The sequence below is a fragment of the Ursus maritimus genome, unplaced genomic scaffold, assembly GCF_017311325.1.
Source record: "Ursus maritimus isolate PB19 unplaced genomic scaffold, ASM1731132v1 scaffold_16, whole genome shotgun sequence".
In the NCBI taxonomy this organism is placed as follows: domain Eukaryota; kingdom Metazoa; phylum Chordata; class Mammalia; order Carnivora; family Ursidae; genus Ursus; species Ursus maritimus.
Window position 1 is genome coordinate 24012187 of NW_024424008.1, and position 16045 is coordinate 24028231.

Below are 16045 nucleotides of genomic sequence, written 5' to 3' on the forward strand. Positions count from 1 at the left end.
TTTTTTTTCTATACACATGCAACACATCACAAACAAAATCTTCTCAGATATTCACTGCTCTAGGTAAAAGCCTTCACCAGTAATGTTTTAAAAAGCTGCAGCTGGACTAGGGGTCAGATGGCACTCAGTAGTTTTGTGTGTGTTGGGGGTGGGGTGTGTCAGGAATGAATGTGGTTATCAAGGCATTTCCAAGTAGGGAACCCTTGGAACAACATTAGAGTGAGGGTCATGGGAAAAGAACTTCTGCTCACCCTACTTCCTGGCAGCATTTTCAGTACACAAGCCATAAGCAACTCATGTTTACAAAATGAAACAAGGAAAGAGGGGCTTATGAGATGATGAGGGGCAGGAGGACATACACACACAGATTATGTATTGCTTATACTTTTATTTAAAAAATCTAGAAATAGTTTAAAAGACAGCGTATTTCAAGATAATCTATACTCCTTTAATAAATTGAATTAAGTTAGAATACTTTTACTAAAGTCAATCACACAAATGAAACTCAATTAAGAAAACAATCATGATATATCTACTTTATTCTCAGGGAAAAAAAATGCAACTTGAAGTTATTTTTCAGAGTCATAGAAAAAATATTTCTCAGGATTTCAAATTTTCAAATCTGGAGTTTAAATAATTAAAACAAGATAGTTTAAGAATTTGGTGAGGGTATCCTGGACTTGATGTAAAATCCAAGTACATTATAGGTACCAAATATGTTCCTCATTTTTTCAATCACTTTGTTAAAAGTCACAGTCTAGACATGACCAGTTAACAAATCTCAAATTTTAATCTATTGATATATTTTTTCCAGTTTTTATTTAAATTCCAGTTAGTTAACATAGAGTATAACATTAGTTTCAGATGTAGAAGTTAGTGATTCATCACTTACATACAACACCCAGCTCTCATCACCTTAATACCCATCACCCAATACTATTCCCCTCCCCCTCCAGCAACCTCAGTTTGTTCCCTATAGTTAAAAGTATTTTCTGGTTTGCCTCTCCCTCTCTCTCTCTCTCTCTCTTTTTTTTAAGCTACCTTTTTAAAAGAGGTCTATAAGGTAATTCAACCTAAGAGGAAGGGGGGAAAAAAGCCATTCCTAAATCTACACATTAACTATTCTGTGTTTCTTCGTCTTAATCCTGGTATTCTGGAAAATTACAAGCACTTTTCAAAAAGATCTCAAAGAAGACTGCTTAACAAACAGCTTAAGTTCTGAAGTACATGCTTTCTTTTTAACTATAGATTTATCAATGAAAGTGACCTCCTGACTGCCTCTAGCTTGAGTGTTATTAAACAGTCAGACAAAATATGGAGAACTGACCTTGGCATGGAATGCAATGGGCATAGTTTCCCCCCCTGCTGCTTCTTAAAGAAAAAGAAAACAAAATATTCAAACTTGAAATGTAATAACAGATTTCCACATGTTCACTTTATTTGTAACATAACATTTCTACTCTTTACCTATCTTTAGGAATTAGTAATTAGTAGTAGCAGTAATTCTATAACATACTTTATCACTTTATATAGAGGAATAAATTGTTTATGAACTTCAAACACATTATTCTCACTGATAAAAATCATAAACTCCTTACAGAAAAATAAGTAAGACCCCAAAAGGCAACGTTCTAATTAAACTACAAAATGAGGGGGAAAAAAAACAGCGGTCTGCTAGAATTACCGAGTTACCTTAAGTCTTCAAGCAACTGTCAGATCCTTTACATGGGTACTCTTTAAAACCTAAAACAAAGATGGCACTTCGTTGTTTGATTCAGATTTAAGCACTCATCTCACTAATCACAGATTTAAAATCTGAGGTTTTAAATAGACTACATCTCTGTTCTTTTTAGACTGCATCTCAAATATAAGCATCTAACCTCTCCTTTTTATTTCAATAAATTTCAGCTCTTTCCACATTTGAATGCAAAATCTGTATTAAAGAAATGCCTCTTTTCCATCCACCCCCAATTATTAATAGTCAAGTTGGAGAAAACATATGTAAATAATTGCCTTTGGTTATAATTATAACCAAATAAATATTTGACAGCTGTAAGTTACAGGCTACCACATTATTTCTACAACTAAGTTTCTCTAATTACTTAAAAATCATTTCTTACACCAAATATTCTCCTAAATCCCCAACAAGTTTTCCAAGAACACTTCAGTTTCAAAAAATAGTCTTCTTTTGATATCTACCTACATGCGAAAACCATTAAAAGAGATTTCTTGATTTTTCACTTTATCGAGGGGTTATAATCTGATGAGAAAGAAATGGCCATAGAAATACCTTCTGAAGAAGGAAAAAGGACCTCATTGTAAGCAAAGAGTGAGCAACTGAAATGTAATGTAAGGAATCCAGACCCCAGTGTCCACCACTTGGGTATGGCCCTTTTAAGTACCCACCCAGTACCAATAAGTATGCCAATTAGTATGCCAGCAAGTAGTGTTAGTACTATTAAGTACCATTTAGTACCAAGAAGAATAAAGATTGATTTTTTATTTTTTTGCTGTGATTTTCACAGATAATAGAGTTAATTCATTTGACAAATAATTAAGGATCTACTCAGGGACAGTCACTGGCCCTCGTATAAAACTTGGTACTGAGAGTAAATGTTGAGAAAGGCCAAGATGGGCCAAGATCTAAGCCTTGTGGCCCAGGCCATGTAAGGTAACTAACTGTCAATGTACCGAATGAGAGGACACCAATAGAAAAACAAAGAAACACAAGCTTGGGTTAGAATTACAAGAAAACATGAACCTCATATAGTAGTCGTAGTAGTAATGACAGCAGTAACAACAACATGTAACAGTCCCCGGCTAGACTCTGTGCCATTTCATTATACCCTCATATCAACCCTACAAAAGCCTCCACAACAATCGTCCTCATTTCATAGATGGAGAAAAGACCCTAAAAGAGGCTAAAGGACTTGCCTCATCTGAATGAATGGAGAAGGGGGAGCAGGGAGATATTCTTAAAAATGGTAACAGCCACATGGCTGTGTAAACAAAATTAACAATAATATCAAAAGCTAGTCCACATTCAAGTTACCCCAATTGCTTTTAAAATTTGTTTTCTACAAATTCTGCATTCACTTATGTCTTTTAATCTCTTAAGGACCTTTTAATATAGAATGGTTCCCTGGTAATTTTTTTCCTTCTTTTCACGACCCACTAATTCATTGACTAAACTAGTTCAGTTGTTTTGTGGTATCCAATTTGCTGAGTGCTGCTTTCTTCAAAGTGTTGCTGAACTTGCTCCTCTATCCCTGGTGTTTCCTGGAGTCAGAAAGTTTTATGTCAAGGCTTGATCAGAAGTAGGGAGTAAAAACCAGAGGAAGTATGATTGCCGTGTCCCTTTTTCCTTTTGAGACATAAGGAAATGTTGTTTATATATGCCAAATTGATGTAATATTTTTTATTGAGAAGTGACTAACTGCTTAGCTTATTATAACAATAAAACATCAAGATCCTCTTAGAGAAATTAATCTGTATTCTCCAGGTCGAAGTGTTTAAAAATCACTCTATTCCCTACAAAAAGTGCTACCAGGGGGGTGTGTTTGTATTTTATATGAACCAAGGGAGAGAAAGAAAGCGTTTTCAGAAAAGCAAGACCACACACATACATATACACAAACACGCACACAAAGATATTTTCCTGGGCTGCAACCCTGTCTCTACAATCTAGTTCCAGTTTATCACATTTGTTAAGAGGTAACTCCATGACTTAGCCATTAGATACCAGACATTATCTGTGTGCCCAGAGCCCCATGATTTCTCAACCCAGCTTTATTCCAGGAAAGCAATTCAAGGGGATTTCCACCAATTCTTCCCTCTCACCAGAGCCATCCTCAAGTGATAACTGGGAAGCCCCCAGCTTAGATCCACAAGGAAATTACAAGGCTACTGTGGAAAATGGAGAAGATGAAAAAAAAAAAAAACTTGCAAAGCTCCACAAAATGGAAAGGAGTTCACTTATCTCTATTACTCCAAGCCCTAATCAACTAAAGACTCAAGAATTCAAAACAAAACAAAACACCTTGGATTACTACAGTGTGTCATCTCCCTCTACCCTACTATAGATAACTCCCAGTACAAACAGGCCATGATTTTAGAAAAATATAAACAGGTCGAAAACAAATCTTTGCACTGTTTTCCTTTACTTTCATTTCTGAAAGCTGTATGTATGGCCTTTCCACATTACTTATGCAAATGAGGACAGTCATTCAGTATATTAAACTCTTAAATGACACAAGTGAAATACTGTCTTATCACTTACCTTTACCCATTCCTTTGAACTTTACCCAGTGCTTTACCTTTCTCTTTTTTTTTTAATTTTTTTTTTTTAATTCATTTGAGAGAGAAACAGAGACAGAGAAAGCACAAGCAGGGGGAGAGGCAGAGGGAGAGGGAGAAGCCGACTTCCTGCTGAGCTGAGAGCCGGGGGCTCAATCTCAGAGCCCTGGGATCAAGACCTGAGCCGAAGGCAGAGGACGCTTAACCACCTGAGCCACTCAGGCGCCCCTCATCCTTCTAACTCTTAAAAGCCCCTGAAAGACTGGAATTCATATAGATTATTCCCCTAATAATCAATGAAAGAGAAAATGATGTAAAATGACTTTGCCAGTAGAATTATTTTTGGCATTTTCTTCTCCTGAGTTTAGCAAGCCTCTTAAGAAAGATGCCAGAAACAAAAAGGGGGATTCCACTTACTAAGAGAGCCCAGAGTAGAAGGAGTTGGAATTCATTTGCTCTGGCAGTGGCTTAGCACTAAAACTCAAACATATCAATTAAAAGGAATCATAAAAAATACCTGTAAGAGAAAGTCAGAGCAAGACAGGAAATTAGAGATTGTTGTGTCAGGTCGACTCTCTTCCTAGAAGTGAAGATGCGAAGCGTGAAAAGGTCAAGAATAAAGTTTCACATCCAGTGACTTTTTTAAAAGCTATTATTTCCCACTGTCCTTGACGGCATTTCAATTTTACTTTTCTTTCACGGCTGTGCGCCAACTCCCTCTTGACATGGATGAATTCAATACATTAAATAAGAAGTTTCTATCTTTACTTTTCAGACCACAATGTGAAGTCTGCAAAGATAAACTGAAAACTTCAGTCTGTTCTACTATAACGTCTTTCTATAACTTCAGTCATGCATGATTAGCAGATATGACATTAAACTCAAGTGTTCAAGTGTAATGTTCCCCCGAAAATGCTGACATTTTTTAATTGCTTTATTAATCCCAGTATAATTAACAGTGTTATATTCGTTTCAGGTGTACGATATACTGATTCAACAATTCTATTCATTACTCAGTGCTCATAAGTGTACTCTTAATTCCCTTCACCTATATCACTGACCCCCCCACCCACCTTCACTCTGGAAACCACCAGTTTATTTTCTATACTTAAGGCCTGGCGGGGGAGGGGGGGGGAATGTCTTCTTTTTTTTCTTATCCATTTTTTTTGTTTGTTAAATTCACCTGACTGAAATAATAAGGTATTTGTCTTCTCTGACTGACCTATTTCACTTAGCATTATACTCTCTAGATCCATCCATGTTGTTGCAAATGGCAAGCTTTCATTCTTTTTATGGCTGATTAATATTCCATTGTATATACACCACATCTTCTTTATCCATTCATCGATGGGCATTTGGGTTGTTTCCATATATTGGCTATTATAAATAATGCTGCAGTAAGCGTAGAGGGTACATATATCTTTTCAAATTAGTGTTTTTGTTTTAAGTAAATACCCAGCAGTAGAATTAATTGATCATTGGGTAAGTCCATTTTTAATTTTTTGAAGAACCTCAACTGTTTTCCACAGTGACTGTACAGTTTGTATTCCTGCCAACAGTGTACAAGGGTTCCTTTTTTCTCCACATCCTCACTAACACTGACTGTTTGTGTTTTTGATTTTAGTCATTCTAACAGGTAATAGCGAGGTGGTATCTCATTGTAGTTTTGATTTGCATTTCCCTGATGATGAGTGATGTTGAGAATCTTTTCATGTGTCTCCTGGCCATCCATGTTTTCTGCCCATTTTCATTGCATTATTTGTTTTTTGAATGTTGAGTTGTATAAGATCTTTATGTATTTTGGATATTAAATCCATATTGTATATATCATTTGCAAATACCGTCTCCCATTTGATGGGTTGACCTTTTTTTTTTTTTTTTTGTAGATGGTTCCTTAACTGCAAAAGCTTTTCATCTTGTTCTGTCCCAACAACAGTTTAATTTTGCTTTTCTTTCCCTTGACTCCGGAGACAAATCCAGAAAAATGTTTCTATGGCTGATGTCAAAGAGATTACTGCCAATGTTTTCTTCTAGGAATTTCATGGTTTCAGGTCTCACATTTAGGTCATTAATCCATTTTCAGTTTATTTTTGTGTGTGGTATAAGAAAGTGGTCCAGTTTCATTCTTTTGCATATAGCTATCCAGTTCTACCAACACCATTTGTTGAAAAGAGTGTCTTTTCCCATTGCAGATTCTTGCCTCATTTGTCAAAGATTAATTCAACATAGAAGTGTGAGTTTATTTCTGGGCTCTCTATTCTGGTCCACTGATCTATATCTATTTCTATGCCAGTACTATATTGTTTTGATTACTACAGCTTTGTAGTATATCTTGAAATCTGGGATTGTGATACCTCCAGTTTGTTCCTCTTTTTCAAAACTGATTTGACTATTTGGGTTCTTTGTGGTTCCATGCAAATTTTAGGATTATTTGTTGTAGATCTGTGAAAAATGGCATTGGTATCTTGATAGGGATTGCACTGAATCTCTAGATTGCGTTAGATAGTATGAACATTTTACTACATTGTCCCAATCCATGAGCACGGTATATCTGTCCATTTGTTTGTGTCATCTTCAATTTCTTTCATCAAAGTTTTATAGTTTTCAGAGTATGGGTCTTTCACTTCCTTGGTTAAGTTTATTCCTGGATATCTTAATATTTTTGGTACAGTTGTAAATGGTTTCTTAATTTCTCTTTCTGCTGCTTCATTATTAATATAAAGAAACACAATGGATTTCCGTATATTGATTTTGTATTCTCAGACTTTACGGAATTCATTTCTCAGGTCTCATAATTTTTTGGTGGAGTCTTTTGGATTTTCTATATATAGTATCACGTCATTTGCCAATAATTCAAGTTTTATTCTTTCCTAACCAATCTGGATGCCTTTTATTTTGCTGTTATTGTTGTTGTCTGATTGCTGTGGCTAGGATTTTCTAGTACTATGATGAATAAAAGTGGTGAGAGTGGACATCCTTGCCTTGTTCCTGATCTTACAGGAAAAACTCTCAATTTTTCACTATTGGGTATGATGTTAGCTGTGGGTTTATCATATACAGCCTTTATAATACTGAGGTATGTTCCCTCTAAACCTACTTTATTGAAGCTTTTTGTGATGAATGGACATTGTACCTTGTCAAATGTTTTTTCTGCACCTACTGAAATGGTCATATGGTTTTTAATCCCCTCCCTTCTTGATGTTATGTACACGTTAATTAATTTTAAAAAAATGAACCACTCTTGCATCCCAAGAATAAATCACACTTGATTGGGCTGAATGACTTTTCTAATGTATTGCTAGATTTGGTTTACTGATCATTTGTTGAGAATTTCTGCATCTATGTCCATCGGAGATAAGTGACCTATACTTTTCTTTTTTTGTAGTGTCTTTATCTGGTTTTAATATCAGGATAATGCTGGCTTTATAGATGAATTTGGAAGCTTCCCTTTCTCTGCTATTTTTTTAAACAGTTTGAGAAGAATAGGTATTAACTCTTCTTTAAATGTTTGATAGAATTCACCTGTGAAGCCACCTGCCTGCTGTGAGTTTCTTGATTACATATTCAAATTTATTGCAACTACAACTGGTATGTTCAAATATTCTATTTCTTCCTGATTCAGTTTTGGGGAGTTTTAAGTTTCTAGGAAATTAACCATCTCTTTTATGTTGTTAAGTTTGTTGACATATAATTTTTCATAATATTCCCTTATAATCCTTTGTGTTTCTGTAGTGTTGGTTGTTATTTCTTCCCTTTCATTTCCACTTGAGTTCTTTTTTTTAAATAAGTCTCCCTAAAGTTTTATGAATTTTGTTGATCTTTTCAAAGAACCACCTGATGGTTTCATTGATCTATTCTCTTTGTTTTTTGTGTGTTTTTTTAGTATCTACTTCATTTATTTCTCCTCTAATCTCTATTACTTCTTTCTTTCTGGTGCTTTGGGGCTTTGTTTGTACTTCATTTGTTCTTTATCTAGCTCCATTAAGTTCATTGTTGGAAATTTTTCTTGAGTTTTGAGGTAGGCCTGTATCGTTATATACTTCCCCCTTTATCTTTTATTATTATTATTATTTATTATTATTATGTTCAATTAGCCAGCATGTAGTATATCATTAATTTTTTATATAGTGTTCAACAATTCATCAGTTGTGCATAACACGCAGTGCTCATCGCCACACATGCCCTCCTTAATACCCATCACCCAGCTATCCCATTCTTCCACCCCTCTCCCTTGTGTAACCCTCAGTTTGGTTCCAGGAGTACATAGTCTCTCACAGTTTGTCTCCCTCTCTGATTTCTTCCCATTCAGTTTTCCCTCCCTTCCCCTGTGGTCCTCCACACTATTCCTTATGTTCCACATATGAGTGAAACCATATGATAATTGTATTTCTCTGCTTGACTTATTTCACTTAGCATAACCCCTCCAATTCCATCCATGTTGATGCAAATGGTGGGTGTTCATCCTTTCTGATGGCTGAGGAATTTTCCATTGTATATATGTACCACATCTTCTTTATCCATTCATCTGTTGAAGGGCATCTCGGCTCTTTCCACAGTTTGGCTATAGTGGATATTGCTGCTATGAACATTGGTGTGCATGTGCACCTTCTTTTTACTACGTCTGTATCTTTGGGATAAATACCTAGTAGTGTAATTTCTGGGTTATAGGGTAGCTTTATTTTTAATGTCTTGAGGAACCTCCATACTGTTTTCCAGAGTGGCTGTACCAGCTTGCATTCCCACCAACACTGTAAGAGGGTTCCCCTTTCTCCACATCCTTGCCAACACTTGTTGTTTTTTGTCTTGTTAATTTTTGCCATTCTAACTAGTGTAAGGAGGTATCTCATTGTGGTTTTGATTTGTATTTCCCTGATGGCTAGGGATCTTGAACATTTTTTCATGTCTCTGTTAGCCATTTGTATGTCTTCTTTGGAGAAGCATCTATTCATGTCTTCCACCCATTTACTGACTGGATTATTTGTTTTTCAGTGTTGAATTTGAGAAGTTCTTTATAGATCTTGGATACAAGCCCTTTATCTGATATGTCATTTGCAAATATCTTTTCCAATTCTCTGGTTTGCCTCTTATTTTTGTTGACTGTTTCCTTTGCTGTGCAAAAGATTTTATCTTGATGAAGTACCAAAAGTTCGTTTTTGCTTTTGTTTCCCTTGCCTTTAGAGACATGTCTTGAAAGAGGTCACTGTGACCAATGTCAAAAGGTTATTGCCTATGTTTTTGGATTTTGATGAATTCCTGTCTCACATTGAGGTATTTCATCCATTTTGACTTTGTCTTTCTATATAGTGTAAGAGAATGGTCCAGTGTCATTCTTCTGCACGTGACTGTCCAATTTTTCCAGCACCATTTATTGAAAAGACTGTCTTTTGGAAGAATAAACATTGTGAAAATGTCTATGCTGCCCACAGCAATCTACACTTTCAATGCAATCCCTATCAAAATATCATCGAAATTTTTCACAGAGCTGGAACAAACATTCTAAAATTTGTATGGAAACAGAAAAGACCCCAAATCACCAAGAGATTGTTGAAAAAGAAAACCAAAGCTGGGGGCATCACAATGCCTGACTTCAAACTATATTACAAAGCTGTGATCCTCAAAACAGCATGGTATCGGCACAAAAACAGACACATAGATAAGTGAAACAGAATAGAGACCCCAGAAATGGACACTCAACAGTCCTTGGTCAACTAATCTTCAACAAATCAGGAAAGAATATCCAATGGAAACTTCCCACTTAGGAACAGCTTTTGCTTCATCCCAAAGACTGTCCCCTTTGTGTTTTCACTTTCATTTGTCTCCGTGTATTTTTTGATTTTCACTTAGATTTCTTGGTTGACCCACTCATTCTTTAGTAGCATCTTATTTAACCTACATATATTTGTGTTCCATTCAGATTTTTTTTGTGGTTGATTTCTAATGTCATAATGTTGTGATCAGAAAAAATGCAATATATTATTTCAGTCTTTCTTAATTTTTTGAGGCTTGTTTTGGTGTCCTAATATGTAATCTACTGGGAATAATATTCTATGTGCACTTCAAAAGAATGTGTATGTATTCTGCTGTTTTTGGATGAAATGTTCTTAATATATCTGTTAGATCCATCTGGTCCTATGTCATTTAAAGCCACTGTTTCTTTGCTGATTTCTGTCAGGATTTATCCATCCATTGATGGAAGTGGGGTGCTAAAGTCCTCTCCCATTATTGTATTATTGCCAATTTCTTCCTTTATATCTGTTATTAGTTGCCTCATGCCTTTAGGTGCTTTTATGCTGGATGCATAATATTTACAATTGTTATATTCTCTTGTTGGATTGTTCCTTATATTATTATGCAGTAGTGTCCTTTGTCTCCTGTTACAGTTTTTGTTTTAAAGGTTGTTTTGTCCAATATAAGTATTACTATGCCAAGCTTTCTTTTCACTTCCATGTGCATGATAAATGTTTTTCAATCTCTTCACTTTCATTCTGCATGTGTTTTTAGGTCTGTAATGAATTTACTGTAGGCACCATATAGATGGGTCTTGCTTTTTTATCCATTCCACCACCCTATGTCTTTTGATTACGGCATTTAGACCCTTTGCATTCAAAGTAATTAGTAATTGGTATGTATTTCTTGCCATTTCTTACTTGTTTTACAATTGTTTTCCATTTCTTTTTTTTTATAATAATGTTTTTACATTATATTATGTTAGTCACCATACAGAACATCCCTGGTTTTTATGTAAAGTTCCACGATTCATTACTTGCGTATAACACCCAGGGCACCATGCAATATGTGCCCTCCTTACTACCCATCACCAGCCAATCCCATTCCCCCACCCCCTTCCCCTCTGAAGCCCTCAGTTTGTTTCTCAGAGTCCATAGTCTCTCCTGCCTCATTCCCCCTTCAAATTACCCCCCGTTCTTTATCCCTTTCATCTACTACCAATCTTCCTAATTCTTATGTTCCATAGATGACAGAAACCATATGATAATTGTCTTTCTCTGCTTGACTTATTTCACTTAGCATTATTCCCTCCAGTGCAGTACATGTTGCAGCAAATGTTGAGAAATTGGTTTTTTTTTTTTTTTTTTGATACCTGAGTAATATTACATTGTATGTACGGACCACATCATCTTAATCCAGTCGTCTGTTGAAGGGCATCTCGGTTCCTTCCATGATTTAGCTATTGTGGACAATGGTGCTATGAACATTGGGGTGCATATGGCCCTTCTCCTCACTACGTCTGTATCCTTGCGGTAAATACCCAGTAGTGCAATTGCTGGAACATAGGGTAGCTCAATTCTTAACTTTTTAAGGGACCTCCACACTGTTTTCCAGAGTAGCTATACCAACTTGCATTCTCACCAACAACTAGGAGGGATCCCCTTTCTCCACATCCTCTCCAACAATTGTTGTTTTTTTCACTTTGCCATTCTAAATGGAATAAGGTGGTATCTCAGTGTGGTTTTATTTGAGTTTCCCTGATGGCTAATGATTTGGAACATTTTTTCATGTGTCTGTCAGCGATTTCTATGTCTTCGCTGTAAAAGTATCTATTCATATCTTCTGCCCATTTTATGATTTCTTTATTTCTTTCTTGTGTATTGAGTTTGAGAAGTTCTTTGTAGATCTTGGATACCAGTCTTTTATCTGTAGCATCATTTGCAAATATATTCTCCCATTCCCTGGGCTGCCTCTTAGTTTTTTTGATGGTTTCCTTGGCTGTGCAGAAGTTTTTTATCTTGATGAAGGCCCAAAATTTCATTTTTTCTTTTCTTTCTCTTCCCTTTGGAGATGTGTCATGAAAAAGTTGCTGTGGCTGATGTCGTAGAGGTTGCTGCCTATACTCTCCTCTAGGATTTTGATGGATTCCTGTCTCACATCGAGGTCTTTCATCCATTTGGAGTTTATCTTTGTGTATGGTGTGAGAGAGTGGTCAAGTTTCATTCTTTTGCATGTAGCTGTCCAACGTTCCCAGCACCATTTATTGAAGAGACTGTCTTTGTTCCACTGGATGTTTTTTCCTGCTTTGTCAAAGATTAGTTGCCCAAAGAGCCAAGGGTCCATTTCTGGGTTCTCTAATCTGTTCCATCGGTCAATGTGTCTGTTTTTGTGCCAGTACCATGCTGTCTTTGTGATCACAGCTTTGTAGTACACCTTGATATCCGGCATTGTGATGCCCCCAGCTTTGTTTTTCCTTTTGAACAATTCCTTGCCGATTCAGGGCCTTTTCTGGTTCCACACAAACTTAAGGGCTGTTTGTTCCAGTTCTTTGAAAAATGTCCTCGGTATTTTGATCGGGATAGCATTGAAAGTGTAGATTGCTCTGGGTAGCATGGACATTTTAACTATGTTAATTCTTCCGATCCATGAGCATGGAATATTTTTCCATCTTTTTATGTCTTCCTCAATGTCTTTCAAGAGTGATTTATAGTTTCTAGAATATAGTTCCTTTACGTCTCTGGTTAAGTTAATTCCAAGGTAACGTATGGTTTTTGGTGCTATTGTAAATGGGATGGATTCCCTAATTTCTCTTTCTTCAGTCTCATTGTTCGTGTATAGAAATGCAACTGATTTCTGAGCATTGATTTTGTATCCCGCCACATTACTGAATTGCTCTATAACTTCTAATAGTTTGGGAGTGGATTCTTTTGGGTTTTCCATACAGAGTATCATGTCATCTGCAAAGAGAGACATTGTGACTTCTTCTTTACCTATTTGGATACTTTTTTCCCTTTTTGTTGTCTGATTGCTGTTGCAAGGACTTCTAGTACTATGTTGAATAATAATGGTGAGGGTGGGCATCTTTGTCTGTTCCTGATCTTAAGGGAAAGGCTTCCAGCTTTTCCCTGTTGAGAATGATATTTGCTGTAGGCTTTTCATAGATGGTTTTTATGAGATTGAGGAATGTACCCTCTATCCCTACACTCTGAAGGGTTTTAATCAGGAAAGGATGCTGTATTTTGTCAAATGCTTTTTCTGCATCTATTGAGAGAATCATATGATTTTTGAATTTTTCTTTCTGGATAAAATCTAAGACCGCAATCGATTTGCAATGTTGAACCACCCTTGCATCCCAGGTATGAATCCCACTTGGTCATGATGGATAATCCTTTTAATGTACTGTTAGATTGTATTAGCCAGGATCTTTTAAAGGATTTTGGCATGCATATTCATTAGGGAAATCAGTCTGTAATTCTCCTTTATGATGGGGTCTTTGCCTGGTTTGGGGATCAAGGTAATATTGGCCTCATAGAATGAATTTGGTAGTTTTCCTTCTGTTTCTATTTTTTGAAACAGCTTTAGGAGAATAGGTATTATTTCTTCTTTGAAGGTTTGCAACAATTCCCCGGGGAATCCATTAGGTCCTGGAGTTTTCCTTTTTGGAAGGTTTTTAATCACTGCTTCAATCTCTTCATAATTAATTGGTCTGTTGAAAAAATCAATTTCTTCCTGTTTCAGTCTTGGTAGTTTATAGGTTTCCAGGAAGGCCTCCATCTCTTCCAGGTTATAAAAATTTCTAATAATCCTTCCAATTTCAATGGTGTTGGTTGTGACCTCTCCTTTTTCATTCATAATTTTATTAATTTGGGTCCTTTCTCTATCCTTTTGGATAATTCTTGCCAGTGGTCTGTCAATTTTATTGATTGTCTCAGAGAACCAGTTTTTAGTTCTGTTGATCTGCTCTACTGTACTTCTGGTTTCTAATTCATTGATCTCTGCTCTAATCTTGGTCAACTGCTTCCTCGTGCGTGGATTAGGCCTGTCCCTCTGTTGCTGTTCCAGCTTCTTGAGGTGAGAATATAAAAACTGCATTTTAGATTTTTCTATTCTTTTGAGTGAGGCTTGGATGGCTATGTATTTCCCCCTTAGGACTGCCTTTGCAGTATCCCATAGGTTTTGGACCGTTGTGTTTTCATTCTCGTTGGTCTCCATAAATTGTTTAAATTGATTTTTGATTTCCTGGTTTATCAAATCATTCTTGAGCACGATGGTTTTTAGTCTCTAAGTGTTTGAGTTTCTTCCAAATTTTTCCTTGTGTTGAGTTGCAATTTCAAAGCATTGTGGTCTGAGAATATGCAGACAATAATTTCAATCTTTTGGTATCGGTTGAGACCTGTTTTGTGACCCAAAACATGATCAATCTGGAGAATGTTTCATGGGCATTAGAATAGAATGAGTATTCTTTTGTTCTGGAGTGTAGTGTTCTATATATATATCTATGAGGTCCATCTGTTCTAGTATGGCATTCAAAGCTCTTGTTTCTCTGTTGATTTTCTGCTTAGGTGACCTATTTATTCCTCATACTGGAGTGTTGAGGTCCCCTACTACTGACGTATTATTATCTATATGTCTCTTTATTATAGTTAAGGGTTGGCTCGTGTATCTTATTGCTCCCCTGTTGGGGGCATAGATATTTATAATTATCATATCCACTTGTTGGATACATCCTTTCAGAATAATATAGTGTCCTTCTGTATCTCTAACTATAGTCTTTAGTTTAAAATCCAATCTGTCTGATATGAGAATTGCTATCCCAGCTTTCCTTTGAGGTCCATTGGCATGAAAGATGGTATTCCATCCCTTTACCTTCAGTCTGGATGTATCTTTAGGTTCAAAATGAGTCTCTTGTAGACAGCAAATGGATGGGTCATGTCTTTTTATCCAATCTGCAACCCTGTGGTGTTTTATGGGGGCATTTAGGCCATTAGGCCTATAGAGTGATTATTGAGAGATGTGATTTTAATGATGCCATGTTGCCTGTAAAGTCTTTGTTTCTATAGATTGTAACTTTCTGTTCTGTATCACTCTTGGGGCCTTTTTACCTTTATAGAACCCCCCTTAATATCTCCCGTAGGGCTGGTTTTGTGGTTACAAAATTGGTCAGTGACTGGGGATTCTGGAAGGTCTTTATCTCTCCATCAATTCTGAACGACAGCCTTGCTGGATAAAGGATCCTTGGCTGCATGTTTTTCTCTGAAAGAGCTTTAAAAATGCTCCCCCCAACCCTTTCTCTCATTCCAGGTCTGTGTAGACAGGTCTGACGTAATCCTGATACCTTTGCCTTGGTACATGAGAAATTTCTTTGCCCTGGCCGCTTTCAGTACTGTATCCTTGGATCTAATATTTGCGAATTGCACTATGATGTGACGTGGCATAGGTTTGTCGTGTTTGAATTTGGGAGGGGTCCTCTCTGACTCTTGGACACAAATGCTTGTTTCCTTTGCTAGATTAGGGAAGTTTTCAGCTACAATTTGTTCAAATATCTCTTCTAGACCTCTGTTTTTCTCCATCCCCTCGGGGATGCCGATGATTCGGACATTGGAACGTTTCATTGAATCTCCCGTAACCTATATTCTTGAGATTTGATTTTTTTGAGCCAAGTTTCTGTTTTAGCTTTCTCTTCAACCACCCCATCCTCCAATTCACTAATTAGTTCTTCTGCCTCATTTACCCTGGCCATCAGAGAATCTAGTTTTGACTGCATTTGATTCATAGAATTTTTAATTTCTGTCAGATTTGCTCTCATTTCCACCCTTAGAGATGCTATATTCTTGTTAATATTTTTGTTAATATTTTTCTCAAATCTACACATCATCTTGACCACTGTTACTCTGAACTCCATTTCTGATAATTTGGTTACATCCATATCCATCAGTTCTGTGGCAGAGGCCACAGACTCATTGTCTTTTCTTTGCTAGGGGGGATTTCTCCTTCTCGTCATTCTGATGAGGAGATGTTGCAG

The 16045-nt window shown here is 36.5% G+C and overlaps 1 protein-coding gene across 1 annotated transcript in view; it reads right to left on the reverse strand.

Annotated features, from left to right (window-relative positions):
• Positions 1-16045, reverse strand: part of ARHGAP42 (Rho GTPase activating protein 42) — a 320488-nt gene that overhangs the window by 259673 nt on the left and 44770 nt on the right. The window lies entirely within an intron of this gene.